Raw genomic sequence first — 12,539 nt, 5'->3', positions numbered from 1 at the left:
GATACCTCAAGTTAATGAATTTAGCACTTTTCTATGTATGGTAAGATGCAAGTGTCTGGGCTCACTGAAATCATCCCTTTGATATGCACCTTACCTATCGAGGACCAGTATCCTGCTTTTCTCCATCCTAATCCCCTCAGGGTGCACTCTCCTGGGCAGCCGTAGTGGCTTGATGGCTACAACATCCCTTGTTTACTAATATGACAGCAGCATTTTCCATTCACAGATGGAACTTCCAACAAGGCTCTAAAAGTAAACATGTCCTCTTTCTTAGTCTTCTCATCGGCAAGGTGGCCGTGATGACTGCTGAGCTGGTCACCTTCTTGGATCTCAGGGGATGCTGAAGATGGAAGCCATGTGTTGAGAAGGATGGACCAGAAAGATAAGAAAAGCCTGGGTCCCTGATGGCATCACGGTGCCACACCGCAAACCCAGACTGCCTCCCAGACTTTGTGTATTTAAGTCACTGTTACTCAGTTCTCTGTGGCTCATAGCTAAATACAGTTTCTCACTGTAGTAAGGGGAGACTAAATGGCACGACTAACATTTCCACCTTTTTAAGAAAGGAGTCAGCAAGCAAAAATAGAATGTGATCTTGGAGAAAGAGAAACAACCTTAAAACACTCAACCAACCCCCCATTTTACGCAGAAGAAAAGGGAGGCCCCGAGCAGAGGGTATGGCAGACCCAAGCAAAATAGGCAGTTTCAACGGCCCCAGCACAGTCCGCTTGGCCTTTCCAAAGTAGAGGTGAGTGCAAGGTGTTTCAATTAAATGCAAGTACTTTTTAGCTATTAATAATGCCGAATGAGGGAATTCTCTGGTGGTCTAGTGGTTAGGACTCTGCACTTTCACTGCCTAGAGCCTGGGTTCAATCCCTGGTCAGGGAACTAAGATCCCCGCAAGCCACACGGTCAAAAAAAAAAAGCCAAATGACACTGTGTTGCGGATGTTGGGGGTTTTGAACATTTGTAGCTTTAAAGAAGCCAAAATAGGGTAGTATGTGTCCATTTTCCTAGAAAATGTTTTATTGGGACCCACCCAAGGAGACATTCGTTTAAACCCTAAGTCCCAGAAATTCAGATGTATAGAAAGGGAAAAGAAAAAAAAAAAGGAAATACCTTGGTATTAGCATTGGTGGATTATTGTTTCTCCCCCAGAGGGTAGAAGATAAGAAGGTGGTAGGTCAAGCGTCATGGCTGTTACAACCTGAAGTTGTTTGCGAAGGGACATTCCCAAAGCATGAGCAATTGGAAAGCCATCCTTGCTTTAGGGAAGCATGAAGTCATTTGCATGTGCTGATTCCTGTTCTGTTTGCTCTATGAAAGGTCTGGCTCCCCAGCACCGCCCTCAGACCAATCTCTATTTTGGCCACTGCAACTGCAAACTCTTTTCTTGTCTAAGACTTCATGAGCCATCTTTGGAAAGCTGGGATATCTACCTTGTGAACAGATTCAGGGCTGTGTTTGTCTCATTTATTCACTAAAGAGTCACTGAACGCATCCTATGCACAAGCCCGTAGAGCTGGGGAACACAACTAGTGACCCAGCGTCCATGCTTGTCCTGAAGGAGGTGACAGTTCAGTGGGATCATAGGTAAGGAAACAAGCAATTCTGACTCAGGAGGGTCAGTGCCGTCAAGGCAGAAGGCAGGTAGGAAGGCGGAGGGGGGGGGGGGCGGGCCCTGACTCAGAAGTCACAGAAGGCTTCTCGGTGAAGGTGACATCTAAATAGAGACCTGGAGGATGAGTAGGAGTTTCTGTCCTCTCGGAGCCACTCGCTGTCCAGTGACAGCTGCCGTCATGTGACAGTTCTTCACTCCAGATCCACAGAGTGAAGAAGGTGGCAACAAGGTGGTTAAAAAAAATTAAATGCCCTCTCTCTTCCGTCCCTTGAAGTCGGCAGACAGTACCGTTTCATTTGCTCTCGAAGGAGTCAGAAGCCAGGGTCAAGAGTGGGGCTAAGGATGCTTTCCTCCCCTGAGGATGCTGGGTCAGGAAATGCCAACCTGGGCACCTTGGAGGTCATGCCCACTGGAATCTTCTGGTCATGGGTGGCAGTGTTTATGACTGTGGGCTTCTCGCCCCTGTAAGTATAAATATAAACATATATAAACATAAATATGTTTTGGTAACAGGTTTACTGAGATATAATTTGAAAATTATATATATGTAATTTTATATAATTCACTCATTTAAAGTGTACAACTTAATGCTTTTTCGTACATTCATAGAGATGTTCAACCACCTCCACATTCGATTTTACATTTTCATCGCATCAAAAATAAGCCCCATACCTTTTAGCTGTCACCCCTAATTCCCCCATTTTCCCCAGTCCCCAGCAGCCACTAATTTACTTTGTCCCTATAGCTTCTGCCTATTCTTAACATTTCATATAAATGGAATCATACAATATGTGGTCTTAGCGACTGGCTTCTTCACTTAGCGTAATGTGTTCAAGGTACGTCTGTGTTGGAGCGTGTACTTTGTTCTTTTTTCTGGCCAAATTATACACACATATCATTTTGCGTGTGCTTCAGGTTGGCATCTGGGTCGACCATCAGTCCTATACATTAGAAAGGCCACTGATTCATTGTTCTATAAACATGTAGAAAATGTGATGCCTAGGGTTTTATGTTCCCCCAAACTTTCCAGTTCATCTCCATGTTTCCATCTCCATCACCACCATCCCATTCTACCATCATCTGTCTCCTGGACCAGGGAGCTTTCTAAAAATGAAATATTAGCCTTCAGAAGTGACCCTCCCACACACACACCAAGGCTTCCCTTGGCCTCAGAATAAAGACAAAACTCCTGGGTGTGGCCAACAGCACTCCCCCTAGTCTGGTGTCTCCCCCACCACTGTCTCAGGGTATCCCTTTGCCTCCAGACGTCCTACTGTTCTCTAAGTCCTCTCACTTGCCATGGTCCACCCTTCTCCCCCATCTGGAAGCTTCTGCCTGGAACAGTCTTCCATCTCTATCTGACTAACGCCTGTTCATGCTTCAGATCCCAGGGCCAGTCATCCCTTCCAAGAGAAATCCTTCCTGAGATTCGTATCCACACCTCTCATGACCCTCATAGCGTTCTGCCCCTTTCCTTTGTCACAGAGCTTGACCCAAGATCAACTGGACATTTGCGACTGATTAAGATCTGTCTCCCCTCTAGACTGTAAGTTCTTTGAGGGTTGTTGTCTAGTTTTGTTCACCCCTGGATCCTTCTACCTAACTGTGCCTGGATTATAAATACAGAGAGGACGCGGGTACCAGTATTCATAGAGTGCCCCCTATAATCAGACACTTTTACAAACACCGTCTCACGTAATCCTCATAATAATCCGATGTGGCGGGTATTGTTAGCTTCCTTTTACCAATGAGATCAGTGACGCTGAGACGGTATATATAAATAACTTGCCCAAAGCTGGTAAGTGGCAGAGGAGGATTATAGTGTAGGCCTCTTGAATCTAAGGCTACCAAGATCATGCCACTAATACCGAGCTGTTTCTGGAATCGAGAACACAAATCCCTTCCATTCAAGAGTTACTAGATAAGCCCCTTTTCACAAATGAGAATTAAACACAGAAAAAGAGCGATAGGTCAAAAGTTTATGCTCCAAGGAAGGCATAAACCAAGGGCTGCAGAGATCCCAGCGAGATTATATCAGGATTGGGCCTTCGGGGAAAGCTTCCTGATACTTGAGACTCATGAAAAGAACCTCCCCCCTCCCCCCGTTTGTCAGTTTGGTTCTTATTGGTTTGCTGGAAGTAAGGTCTCCCATTTCTAAACAGAGACAGAGTATTTCCTTTGGAATTTTTTTACATTGTTTTATTCTTGGGTGTCAACCTTTCATTTCAGTCCAGCAAAGAAGTCACTGTTCATTTCCTTTTGGTTTTTTTCTTTTTTCTTTTCTTTTCTTTCTTTAATCCTTCTTTAGAAAGGCAGTACCTCTACCAGGAAAAAATGGTCGCCAGAGCTGGCCCTAGACGTCAGCTGCTTTTGTGTAGTTGTCACTGAGGCGTTTCCACCTAAAGCTTCTCCGTCATTTTGAGGCAGCCTCAGCGCCTGGGAGCCAAGGCTCATGGGTGACCTCATCCTCCTGGACCTGGTCCAGCAGCTGTTCCTGATCCAGAAGATTTGTCATCACCGTGTGGGTGGCTGACTTCTTGCTACCATAGTTAGGTCATTAATAATTCCTTCTCACACCAGGAATTTCCCAACTAACGTTAAATGGGAAAAGAATGGTCAGTCAGGGCCCCTGGCCCTATGAAACCAGGTCATTTTCATATTACAAAGGACAGCCTATTCAGGGCAGTGACTTTTGCCCTACCTAACAGATTCCTTATGCACGGAAGCTCTCTGGCCATGTTCTTCTGCAGTCAAAACGGATGATCCTATCCATTTCCTACAGAGATAAATTTACTGAAACATGATGTCTCTATGAGCACTATAGAATAGTATTCAGCCCTAAAAAGGAAGGAAATTCTGATACACTCCTCAACATGGATGAACCTTGAGGACATTATATCAAGTGAAATAAGCCAGCCACAAGAAGACAAATATATGATTCCACTCATAGAGGTTCCCAGAGTCAAATTCATAGAGACAGAATGTAGCAGGGTGGTTGCCAGAGGCCGAGGGGAGGAGGAGGGATGAGAAGTTAGTGTCTCATGGGTACAGAGTTTCAGGTGGGGAAGATGAAAACGTTCTGGAGATGGATGGTAGTGATAGTTGCAAAACAATCTACTTGATGCCGCTGAACTGAACATTAAAAATGGTTAAGACGATACATTTTAAATTCGATATATTTTATCACAATATGAAAATAATGTGTCTGAAGATTTTTCTCTAAAGTCTTGCCTATTGTCCTTGTAATTGTTCATTAATTGCACCTTCCTGTAGCATTGCCACTTATTATCTTGAGGCTTGTTACTCAAAGTGTGGTCCCTGGGCCAGCAGCAGCAGCATCCCCTGGGAGCTTGCTAGAACTGGAGAATCTCAGGCTCGCCCCAGACCTACTGAATTGGAATTTGCATTTAACAAGACCCCCAGGTGATGACATGCATGTTAAAGTTCGAGAAGCATTGCTCCAGACTAGTGTCACACAAGCTTGAACGCACGTTAGGATCACCTGGGGAATTTTTAAAATACTGATTTAATTGTTGGCTGTGGCCAGGCACCAAGATTTGCAACTACTCACCAGGTAGTTCTAATTGCAGCCAAGGCTGGCTCTACCAATATGAAAATAGACTGTAATACCTCCCCCACCAGCATACGTAACCACATTTTCAAAGTTCATTTCATAGATTCTGGGGTTAGAACAATGGACATCTTCGGGGGACCATGATTCTATCCACCACAGTGTAACTATGAATACAAACCAGCCTCTACATGATCATTTCCATATACAACAGTCAACACACATAAACGAAATTTCCCCGCACTTCTGACCTAGAGTTGAAACAATTAGAAATTGTTGAGTTTAGGGAACCAGAGACCTCCAACAATTTGAGGATTTTTCTTCCAAATGCCTCTTTATCTCGTGTCGATATTGATATGTAACATGTTCCCGAGGCAGGAAAAGATGGAAGGAGGTTTGCAAATCTAACTCAAGGTGATCTTTACCAGATTTGCCTATATTTTATCAAATTTCTATAGTACATCAAGATGTTTCAATAATCTTTTAGAACGTTAAAAATGTAAAAATATACCAAACTTGATTTTTCATCTGTTTAGAACAAGAATTATTCACACTTCCAGTGTCATATTAGAAGAGAACTATTTACAGAGAGTATCCTGTGAAGGCCTCTTTTAATTTGGCAGTTAGTAACAACTCACAGAGATTATTTAAGAACAAAATTTAAATGCCTAAGCATGAAAAAAATAATAAATATGGACTTCCCTGGTGGCGCAGTGGTTGAGAGTCTGCCTGCTGATGCAGGGGACACGGGTTCGTGCCCCGGTCCGGGAAGATCCCACATGCCGCGGAGCGGCTGGGCCCATGAGCCATGGCCACTGAGACTGTGCGTCCGGAGCCTGTGCTCCGCAGCGGGAGAGGCCACAACAGTGAGAGGCCCACGTATCCACCCCCCCACCAAAAAAAAAGATCATGTAATATGTTATTAAAAAATTAATGCATGCTTACATTTTCTATAAATTTTTTAATATTTTGGGTTACAGTTGACACACTAACAAAATATCACACGGTATGACGATGTCCTACTAGCATTTAGTTCACACCATAAGTGACTCAGCACCTGAATTCAGCCACACATGAACTCCTCTAAAACCCCCATTCTGGGGAAACACCCTCAAAACTTCTGTACTTATAGCAAACTGGTAACAAACAATTCACAGACTAACTCCAGTGTGTTACCCTACTTTGAGTAGCACCGTTTTAAAGAGAGCAGTCAGGGATTGCCTCTTGAAAAAGGTGACATTTGAGCACAGACTTGAAAGGGGTGGGGGAGAGCCAGCTTTGTACATATTTGGGGGAAGAACAATCCAGACTGAGGGAACAGCGAGTGCAAAGTCCCTGAGGCAGAAACATGCTCTGTGTCCTTTAGGAATCGCCAGGAGAGCCGTGCGGTTGTCACGCAGTAAAGAACGGATGAGACGATGGGAGATGGAGTTGGAGGATGCGAGTGGGGGCCAGATGACAACGGGCTTTGTGACCAAGGTAAGAACTTTTGACTTTGCTTAGAGTGTGGAATTTGAGCTGGCGAGTGGCATGTTTTGACAAAACGATGTAATTAATTTACTCCCAATGTAAATTTCTCAGGGCCTCCCAGGATCCTCCTGCACATGGTAAATCTTGCAAATGGTCAGGAAGTTCTGGGTTGATAGAAGAAAGGGAACACCACAAGCCCCCTCTTGGAAAAATCCCCTAATTTCTCTCCTTTACTTATGATTTCTCCTCTCCCGGCCAGAGGGTCACTTCCTGTCACCACTGAGTCTGTCAGCATCTTCTTGGTGCACTCAGGTCTCTGGCTCTCCTCCATAGCGCAGCCTTGAGTTAGTCACCAACGTATCACATAGGAACAGATGTAACCTTTTCTAAATTACTCAGCCCTTCATTTTGAATCCAAATCACTGTTCAGTGCTTTTTAAAAAATATTGATTTATTTATTTTTGGCTGTGTTGGGTCTTCGTTTCTGTGTGAGGGCTTTCTCTAGTTGTGGCAAGCGGGGGCCACTCTTCATCGCGGTGCGTGGGCCTCTCACTGTCGCGGCCTCTCTTGTTGCGGAGCACAGGCTCCAGACACGCAGGCTCAGTAGCTGTGGCTCATGGGCCCAGCCGCTCTGCGGCATGTGGGATCCTCCCAGACCAGGGCTCGAACCTGTGTTCCCTGCATTGGCAGGCAGGCAGGTTCTCAACCACTGCGCCACCAGGGAAGCCCCCTGTTCAGTGCTTTAAATCAACCCTCCCACCCCCTTGCCACTTAGTGTGGACATAGGACTAGATTCTGGCCAATGGGGCTTGAGCAGAAGTGCTGTGTTTAATTTTCAGGTCACGCCCTTGACTGATCGAGTTAGCAGGGCAAGGAGCAGCCCGGCTGGATCACGAGAAGTTTAAAAAACCACAAGCTGAAGACTGCAAAGTAACTAGGCAAGCGTTGAGGCCCTAAAGGAATCTCTGGTATGGCTGGTATTGTCATACTAGCTCGGACTTTCATGTGTCAGAGAAGTAAACCTGCAACCTAAGAGTATACTAAGGCAGTATGATTCTGGGCCCTCTCTGTTCTAGCAGATGACCTGGTATCCTAACTGATTTCACCATCTAAAGAAAAATAATAAGGCAAGGGGAGGGAACCACGAATGAAGGAACAAAAGTCAAATTTTACTCACTTCATATTTTGGTTCGAAAGCATTTTTTTTTTTTTTTTTTGCCCATGATGCAGCTTGTGGGATCTTAGTTCCCCAACCAGGGATTGAATCCTGGCCCTTGGCGGTGAGAGCATGGAGTCCTAACCACTGGACCACCAGGGAATTCCCTTGAAAGCAATGTTGAGTATGTGGAAGAATGCAATAAATAACTGTAATTCATCCAGAAAAATTAAAAATTTCCACACGTGACAAATGCTTTTGCCCTCATTTCCTCTCTTGTGAATTGATAGAATAAAATTTAAATCCACATATTGATATCCAGCTCCTGTCAGTGACCTCAACTGTCAGGGTAGACAGCGGCAATCTTATCCTTTGGTCTCTATCTAAGGATAGACTCGTGGCCAGTATATTCCACAGGCTCAAGGGCCACAGTTACTTCTCATCTTAGAATGAATGATCCAAGTCTGTGATGTTTGGCCATCTTATGAAGCAGATAAGCCTTGTGGTTACAGTAGACTTTTCCATAAGGGATCCCTCAACATTCACGTCAGGACTGAGTTGAAGGTGAATGTCATGCCTAAGACCTAATCAGGTTGGAGTTTGTGTTCCACATGGCAGGCTAGGGAACAACGGAGGCTGGGTAATCAGACCTGGTTTTTGACAAGGTGGTTTGATGACCTGTCTTTTATCTCAGGGAACCATCTAGCCTCCCTTTCTCTGCTGTCTGCTGTCAGGGGTGGAGAAGATGACATCAGTTGCCTACACTCTCTACTCCACCTCTCATAAGTGAAGGATTCTTGAAAGTGTCAGCCCTTTCTTAGCTGATGGGTAGAAAGAGCTGCAAGTTCAAGTCTGGCTTTTAAACACTTGAGGGACCTACAGATTTGACTATTTTCGTGTACGGTATCCGATCTCTACCCTTCTTTTATCTCCTAAAGATTTTCTTCTCAAGTAGAGTCAGCTTACTCAGAGTTGTAAGCTATTACCAAAATAATAACACTAATAATAATGATAATAGTAATATCAAGATAAGATGTAGTTGTTTTTAATTCCCTGGACATTTTGGCCATGAATTAATTAAGACAATTTTAAAGGTAAAGGGCACCATAACACATCTCCATGCACTCACCACCCAGCGGAAGGAATAAAATATTACTTCTATATTACCACTATAGGAGCCCCCTCTGTATTCCTTTCTTTCTCTTTGAATTTAAGGCTTATACTTAATTTGGAATTTATCATTCCCAGGCATTTCTTTATATTATATTTTAACACATATGCATGTATTTCTAAATGATATATTATTTAATTTTGCATATTTTGAAACATTTTATAAATAGAATAATACTACCTGCATTCTACTGCAACTGCCCTTCCTATTCAACATTGAGTAACCCATTGGCTTGGTATGTATAACTCTGGTTCATTAATTTTCACTGCTATATAATATATGAGTATTATATATTATACACTACATATATACTACAATTTGTTTAGCCATTCTCCTGTGAATATGCATATAAAATGTCTTTCAAAAATAAAATAAGTCTCTGTATACCATGTAAATTGTGGCACATAGAACTGTGTTTTCTAGAGCTGCACAGTCTCAGACAGTAGCTGTGAGCCGTGTGTAGCTACTGAACACTTGAAACCTGCCAGGTCCAAACTGAGGCATGCAATAGCTGGAATATCCGCACCAGGTACTGAAGACTTAGTGTAGGAGAAGGAAAGGAAAATATCTCCTTACTAATCTCTTGGATATATTGGGTTAAATAAAATATATTATTATAATCAATTTCTCCTGTTTCTTTTTGCTGTTTAACTGTGGCTACTAGAAGATTCAAAATTCCACATGTGTCTCGCATGTGGCTCACATTGTATTTCTACTGGTCAGCTCTCCTCTAGACTGTAAGTTTTTGGTGGCCTGGGACCCAGTCTGTCCTATTAATCTTTGTAAACCCAGTGCTCAGAACAGCAATGGTACAAAGAGCTGCATGGGATATACCTACTGAAATGGATGAATCCATGACCACAGGAATAATTAAAGATGATTCTTTTATAATTCCACTTAGTTCAACCCTTCACCCTCAAGAAGGCTGCACGAAGTCGTCTCAGCATGAAATTTTTTTATGAATCACACTTGAACCTGATTTTGTCTGTTGACTCCTAGGCTGACCACAGGTGGACATAAGACCCTCCCCGCACCCAGGTGAGTGGAGGTTGACCCTTGTCCCTGGGGAAGGCCCACCAGCCATAGCAGCCTAGTGCAGCTGTGTCTGTGCTCAAGCCTGTCACTGTTGTTATATGGTGTCACTGAGCCCAATAGTGTGTGTGTGTGTGTGTGTGTGTGTGTGTGTGTGTTTTGAGGTGGGTGGGGAATGGGGAGATCTTCTTCCAACCAGTAAACCAACACAGGACCATCCTCTGGACTCTGGCATCATCATTTTTGTTCTTGAGAACTTTTCAGTCTAAAATAATCAACCTCCTTTTGCCTAGCCTCAAGTCACACTCTTTATCTGAAGCAGCTATTGGCAAGAAGATCAGTTCTTTCTGCTGCCCTCTCGTAATTCCAGTGTATTACATATAGATGGGGTTCCTGAGCCACAGGTGGTGTGATTGAAGGTATAAGCACTTGAAAACATGGAGGGTAATGTAGACACAAAGATAACCATGAAAACAGCTTATGCCTAAACATAGCTGTATACTTTAGAGAAACCCAGTAGACAAAAAAAACAAAAGTTACCAAACAAATAAATCAAGGGATTTTGTTTTATTATATACAACTCAGTTTATGCATAATTTAAAAAGTGCATACTCCTTGGGCATTTTAAACATGATTGCACTACTTTAAATGCTGCTTCAGATTTCTTCAGGGACATTTGGCTGCACGGGATAAGGGGGACCTCTCTCCCTGTTTGACAGGGTGAATGATGTGGGTAGCTTCTTTTACCAGGGTAAGTGATAAAGAAACATGTTGACTTGTGTTCTTTTATCTAGGTCCAAGGAGCATCTTTTGTGTTCTTTTATCTAAGTCCAAGGAGCATCTTCTGTGTTCTTTTATCTAAGTCCAAGGAGCACCTTTGTGGGTGTGGGATAGGAAAGGAAGCAGATGTACCTTCCCCTCCTCCCTGAATCCACAAGGAAGAAGAGGGGAGCCACATTTTTGGAGACTTGCCCAAAACCCAGGAAAAAATGTCTCCCTGAGAAAAATCACAGGTTCAAAGGCAGGGACATTTCTCAAGGTGACCAACAGTGTTTTACTCCATTTCTTTTACTTCAATGAACTCAATCATGAAAGTACTTAAGGCATAAAATGTTTCATGTTGATGACCATTTAAAAAATTCAGGGGGCTTCCCTGGTGGCGCAGTGGTTGAGAGTCCGCCTGCCGATGCAGGGGACACGGGTTCGTGCCCCGGTCCGGGAAGATCCCACATGCCGCGGAGCGGCTGGGCCCGTGAGCCATGGCCGCTGAGCCTGCGCGTCCGGAGCCTGTGCTCCGCAACGGGAGAGGCCACAGCAGTGAGAGGTCCGCGTACCACAAAAAAAACTTTTAAAAATAAAATAAGGAATAACATGCGTAAAGGCAGAGGAAACGGAGTAAGGATCCCTCACAGAGTCTGGATACTGACGCTCAAGTATCCCGTCCTCGCTTCCCCACGCCACAGGTATAACACATCTTTGAGGTCTAAAATGTTAGTTTTTAAGTGCTTGTGGATATGACATTATACTCTATAATATTGCTGCGCTTATTTTAAATTACTTATACTTTAAATACTTACTTCTCTAGAAAGAGATGCTTCATGTTTATCCTATGGCTATACAGCCTGGGGTATTAATATCAATTACCTAGCAAAGAGGCTTATATTTTCTTGGGGGAGGATTGGAATTTCATTTTTTTGGGTTGATAATAGGGGAGATGTTTGCCTCATTCTCTATCATTCTTTTATTTTGCAAGGTCTACCACTACAAGTGCCCTTGCAAGGGGAGCAAATTCAAAACTAAAAACTCTATCAGTGAACACTGGGCAGATTCTCTCATGTTTAGAACTTCGAAATAATGACTATTCATCTCAAGCTACTTTTAACTCCTTAAGCAAACAGACATCCTCCGCCTCACGAGCCAGCAGTACTCTGCACACCTGCCCCTTTGTTCCACAGATGGCAGTGGCTCAGTACCATGGATAAAGGGTGTGTGGCTAGAGACGTGGCTGGCTGGAAAGTGGTGGGCTTTGCATATGGTACTAAAGGGTTTGAACCTAAATGTACAATGCAAAACTAAAAACTTTTAGGAAAAATAAAACATAAGAGGAAATCTATGAAACCCAAGACTGAGTGAAGAGGTTTTAGACTTGACATCCAAAAGCACAATCCCTCGAAAAGCTGATTAATTGGACCTCATCAAAATTTGGAACTTTTGCTTTGTGAAAGAGGATGAAAAGACAAGGGATAGATAAGGAGAAAATATTTGCAAAGCACATATCTAATAAAGGACTTGTATCTAGAATGTATTTTTTAAACTTTCAAAACTCAACAGAAAAAAAAAAAAACCTCCCAAATAATCCAATCAGAAAATAAACAGGCAATAAACAAGTGGGACCAAGCTTTCTCATAGCAAAGGAAACCACTGGCAAAACAAGAGGAAAACCTACTGAATGGGAGAAAATATTTGCAAATGGTACGATCGATAAGAGGTTAATATCCAAAATATATAAGCAGCTCAT

This window comes from Lagenorhynchus albirostris, chromosome 14, assembly GCF_949774975.1.
Source record: "Lagenorhynchus albirostris chromosome 14, mLagAlb1.1, whole genome shotgun sequence".
In the NCBI taxonomy this organism is placed as follows: Eukaryota; Metazoa; Chordata; class Mammalia; order Artiodactyla; family Delphinidae; genus Lagenorhynchus; species Lagenorhynchus albirostris.
The sequence above is the reverse complement of the archived record's forward strand: the minus strand, read 5'-3'. Positions refer to the sequence as shown.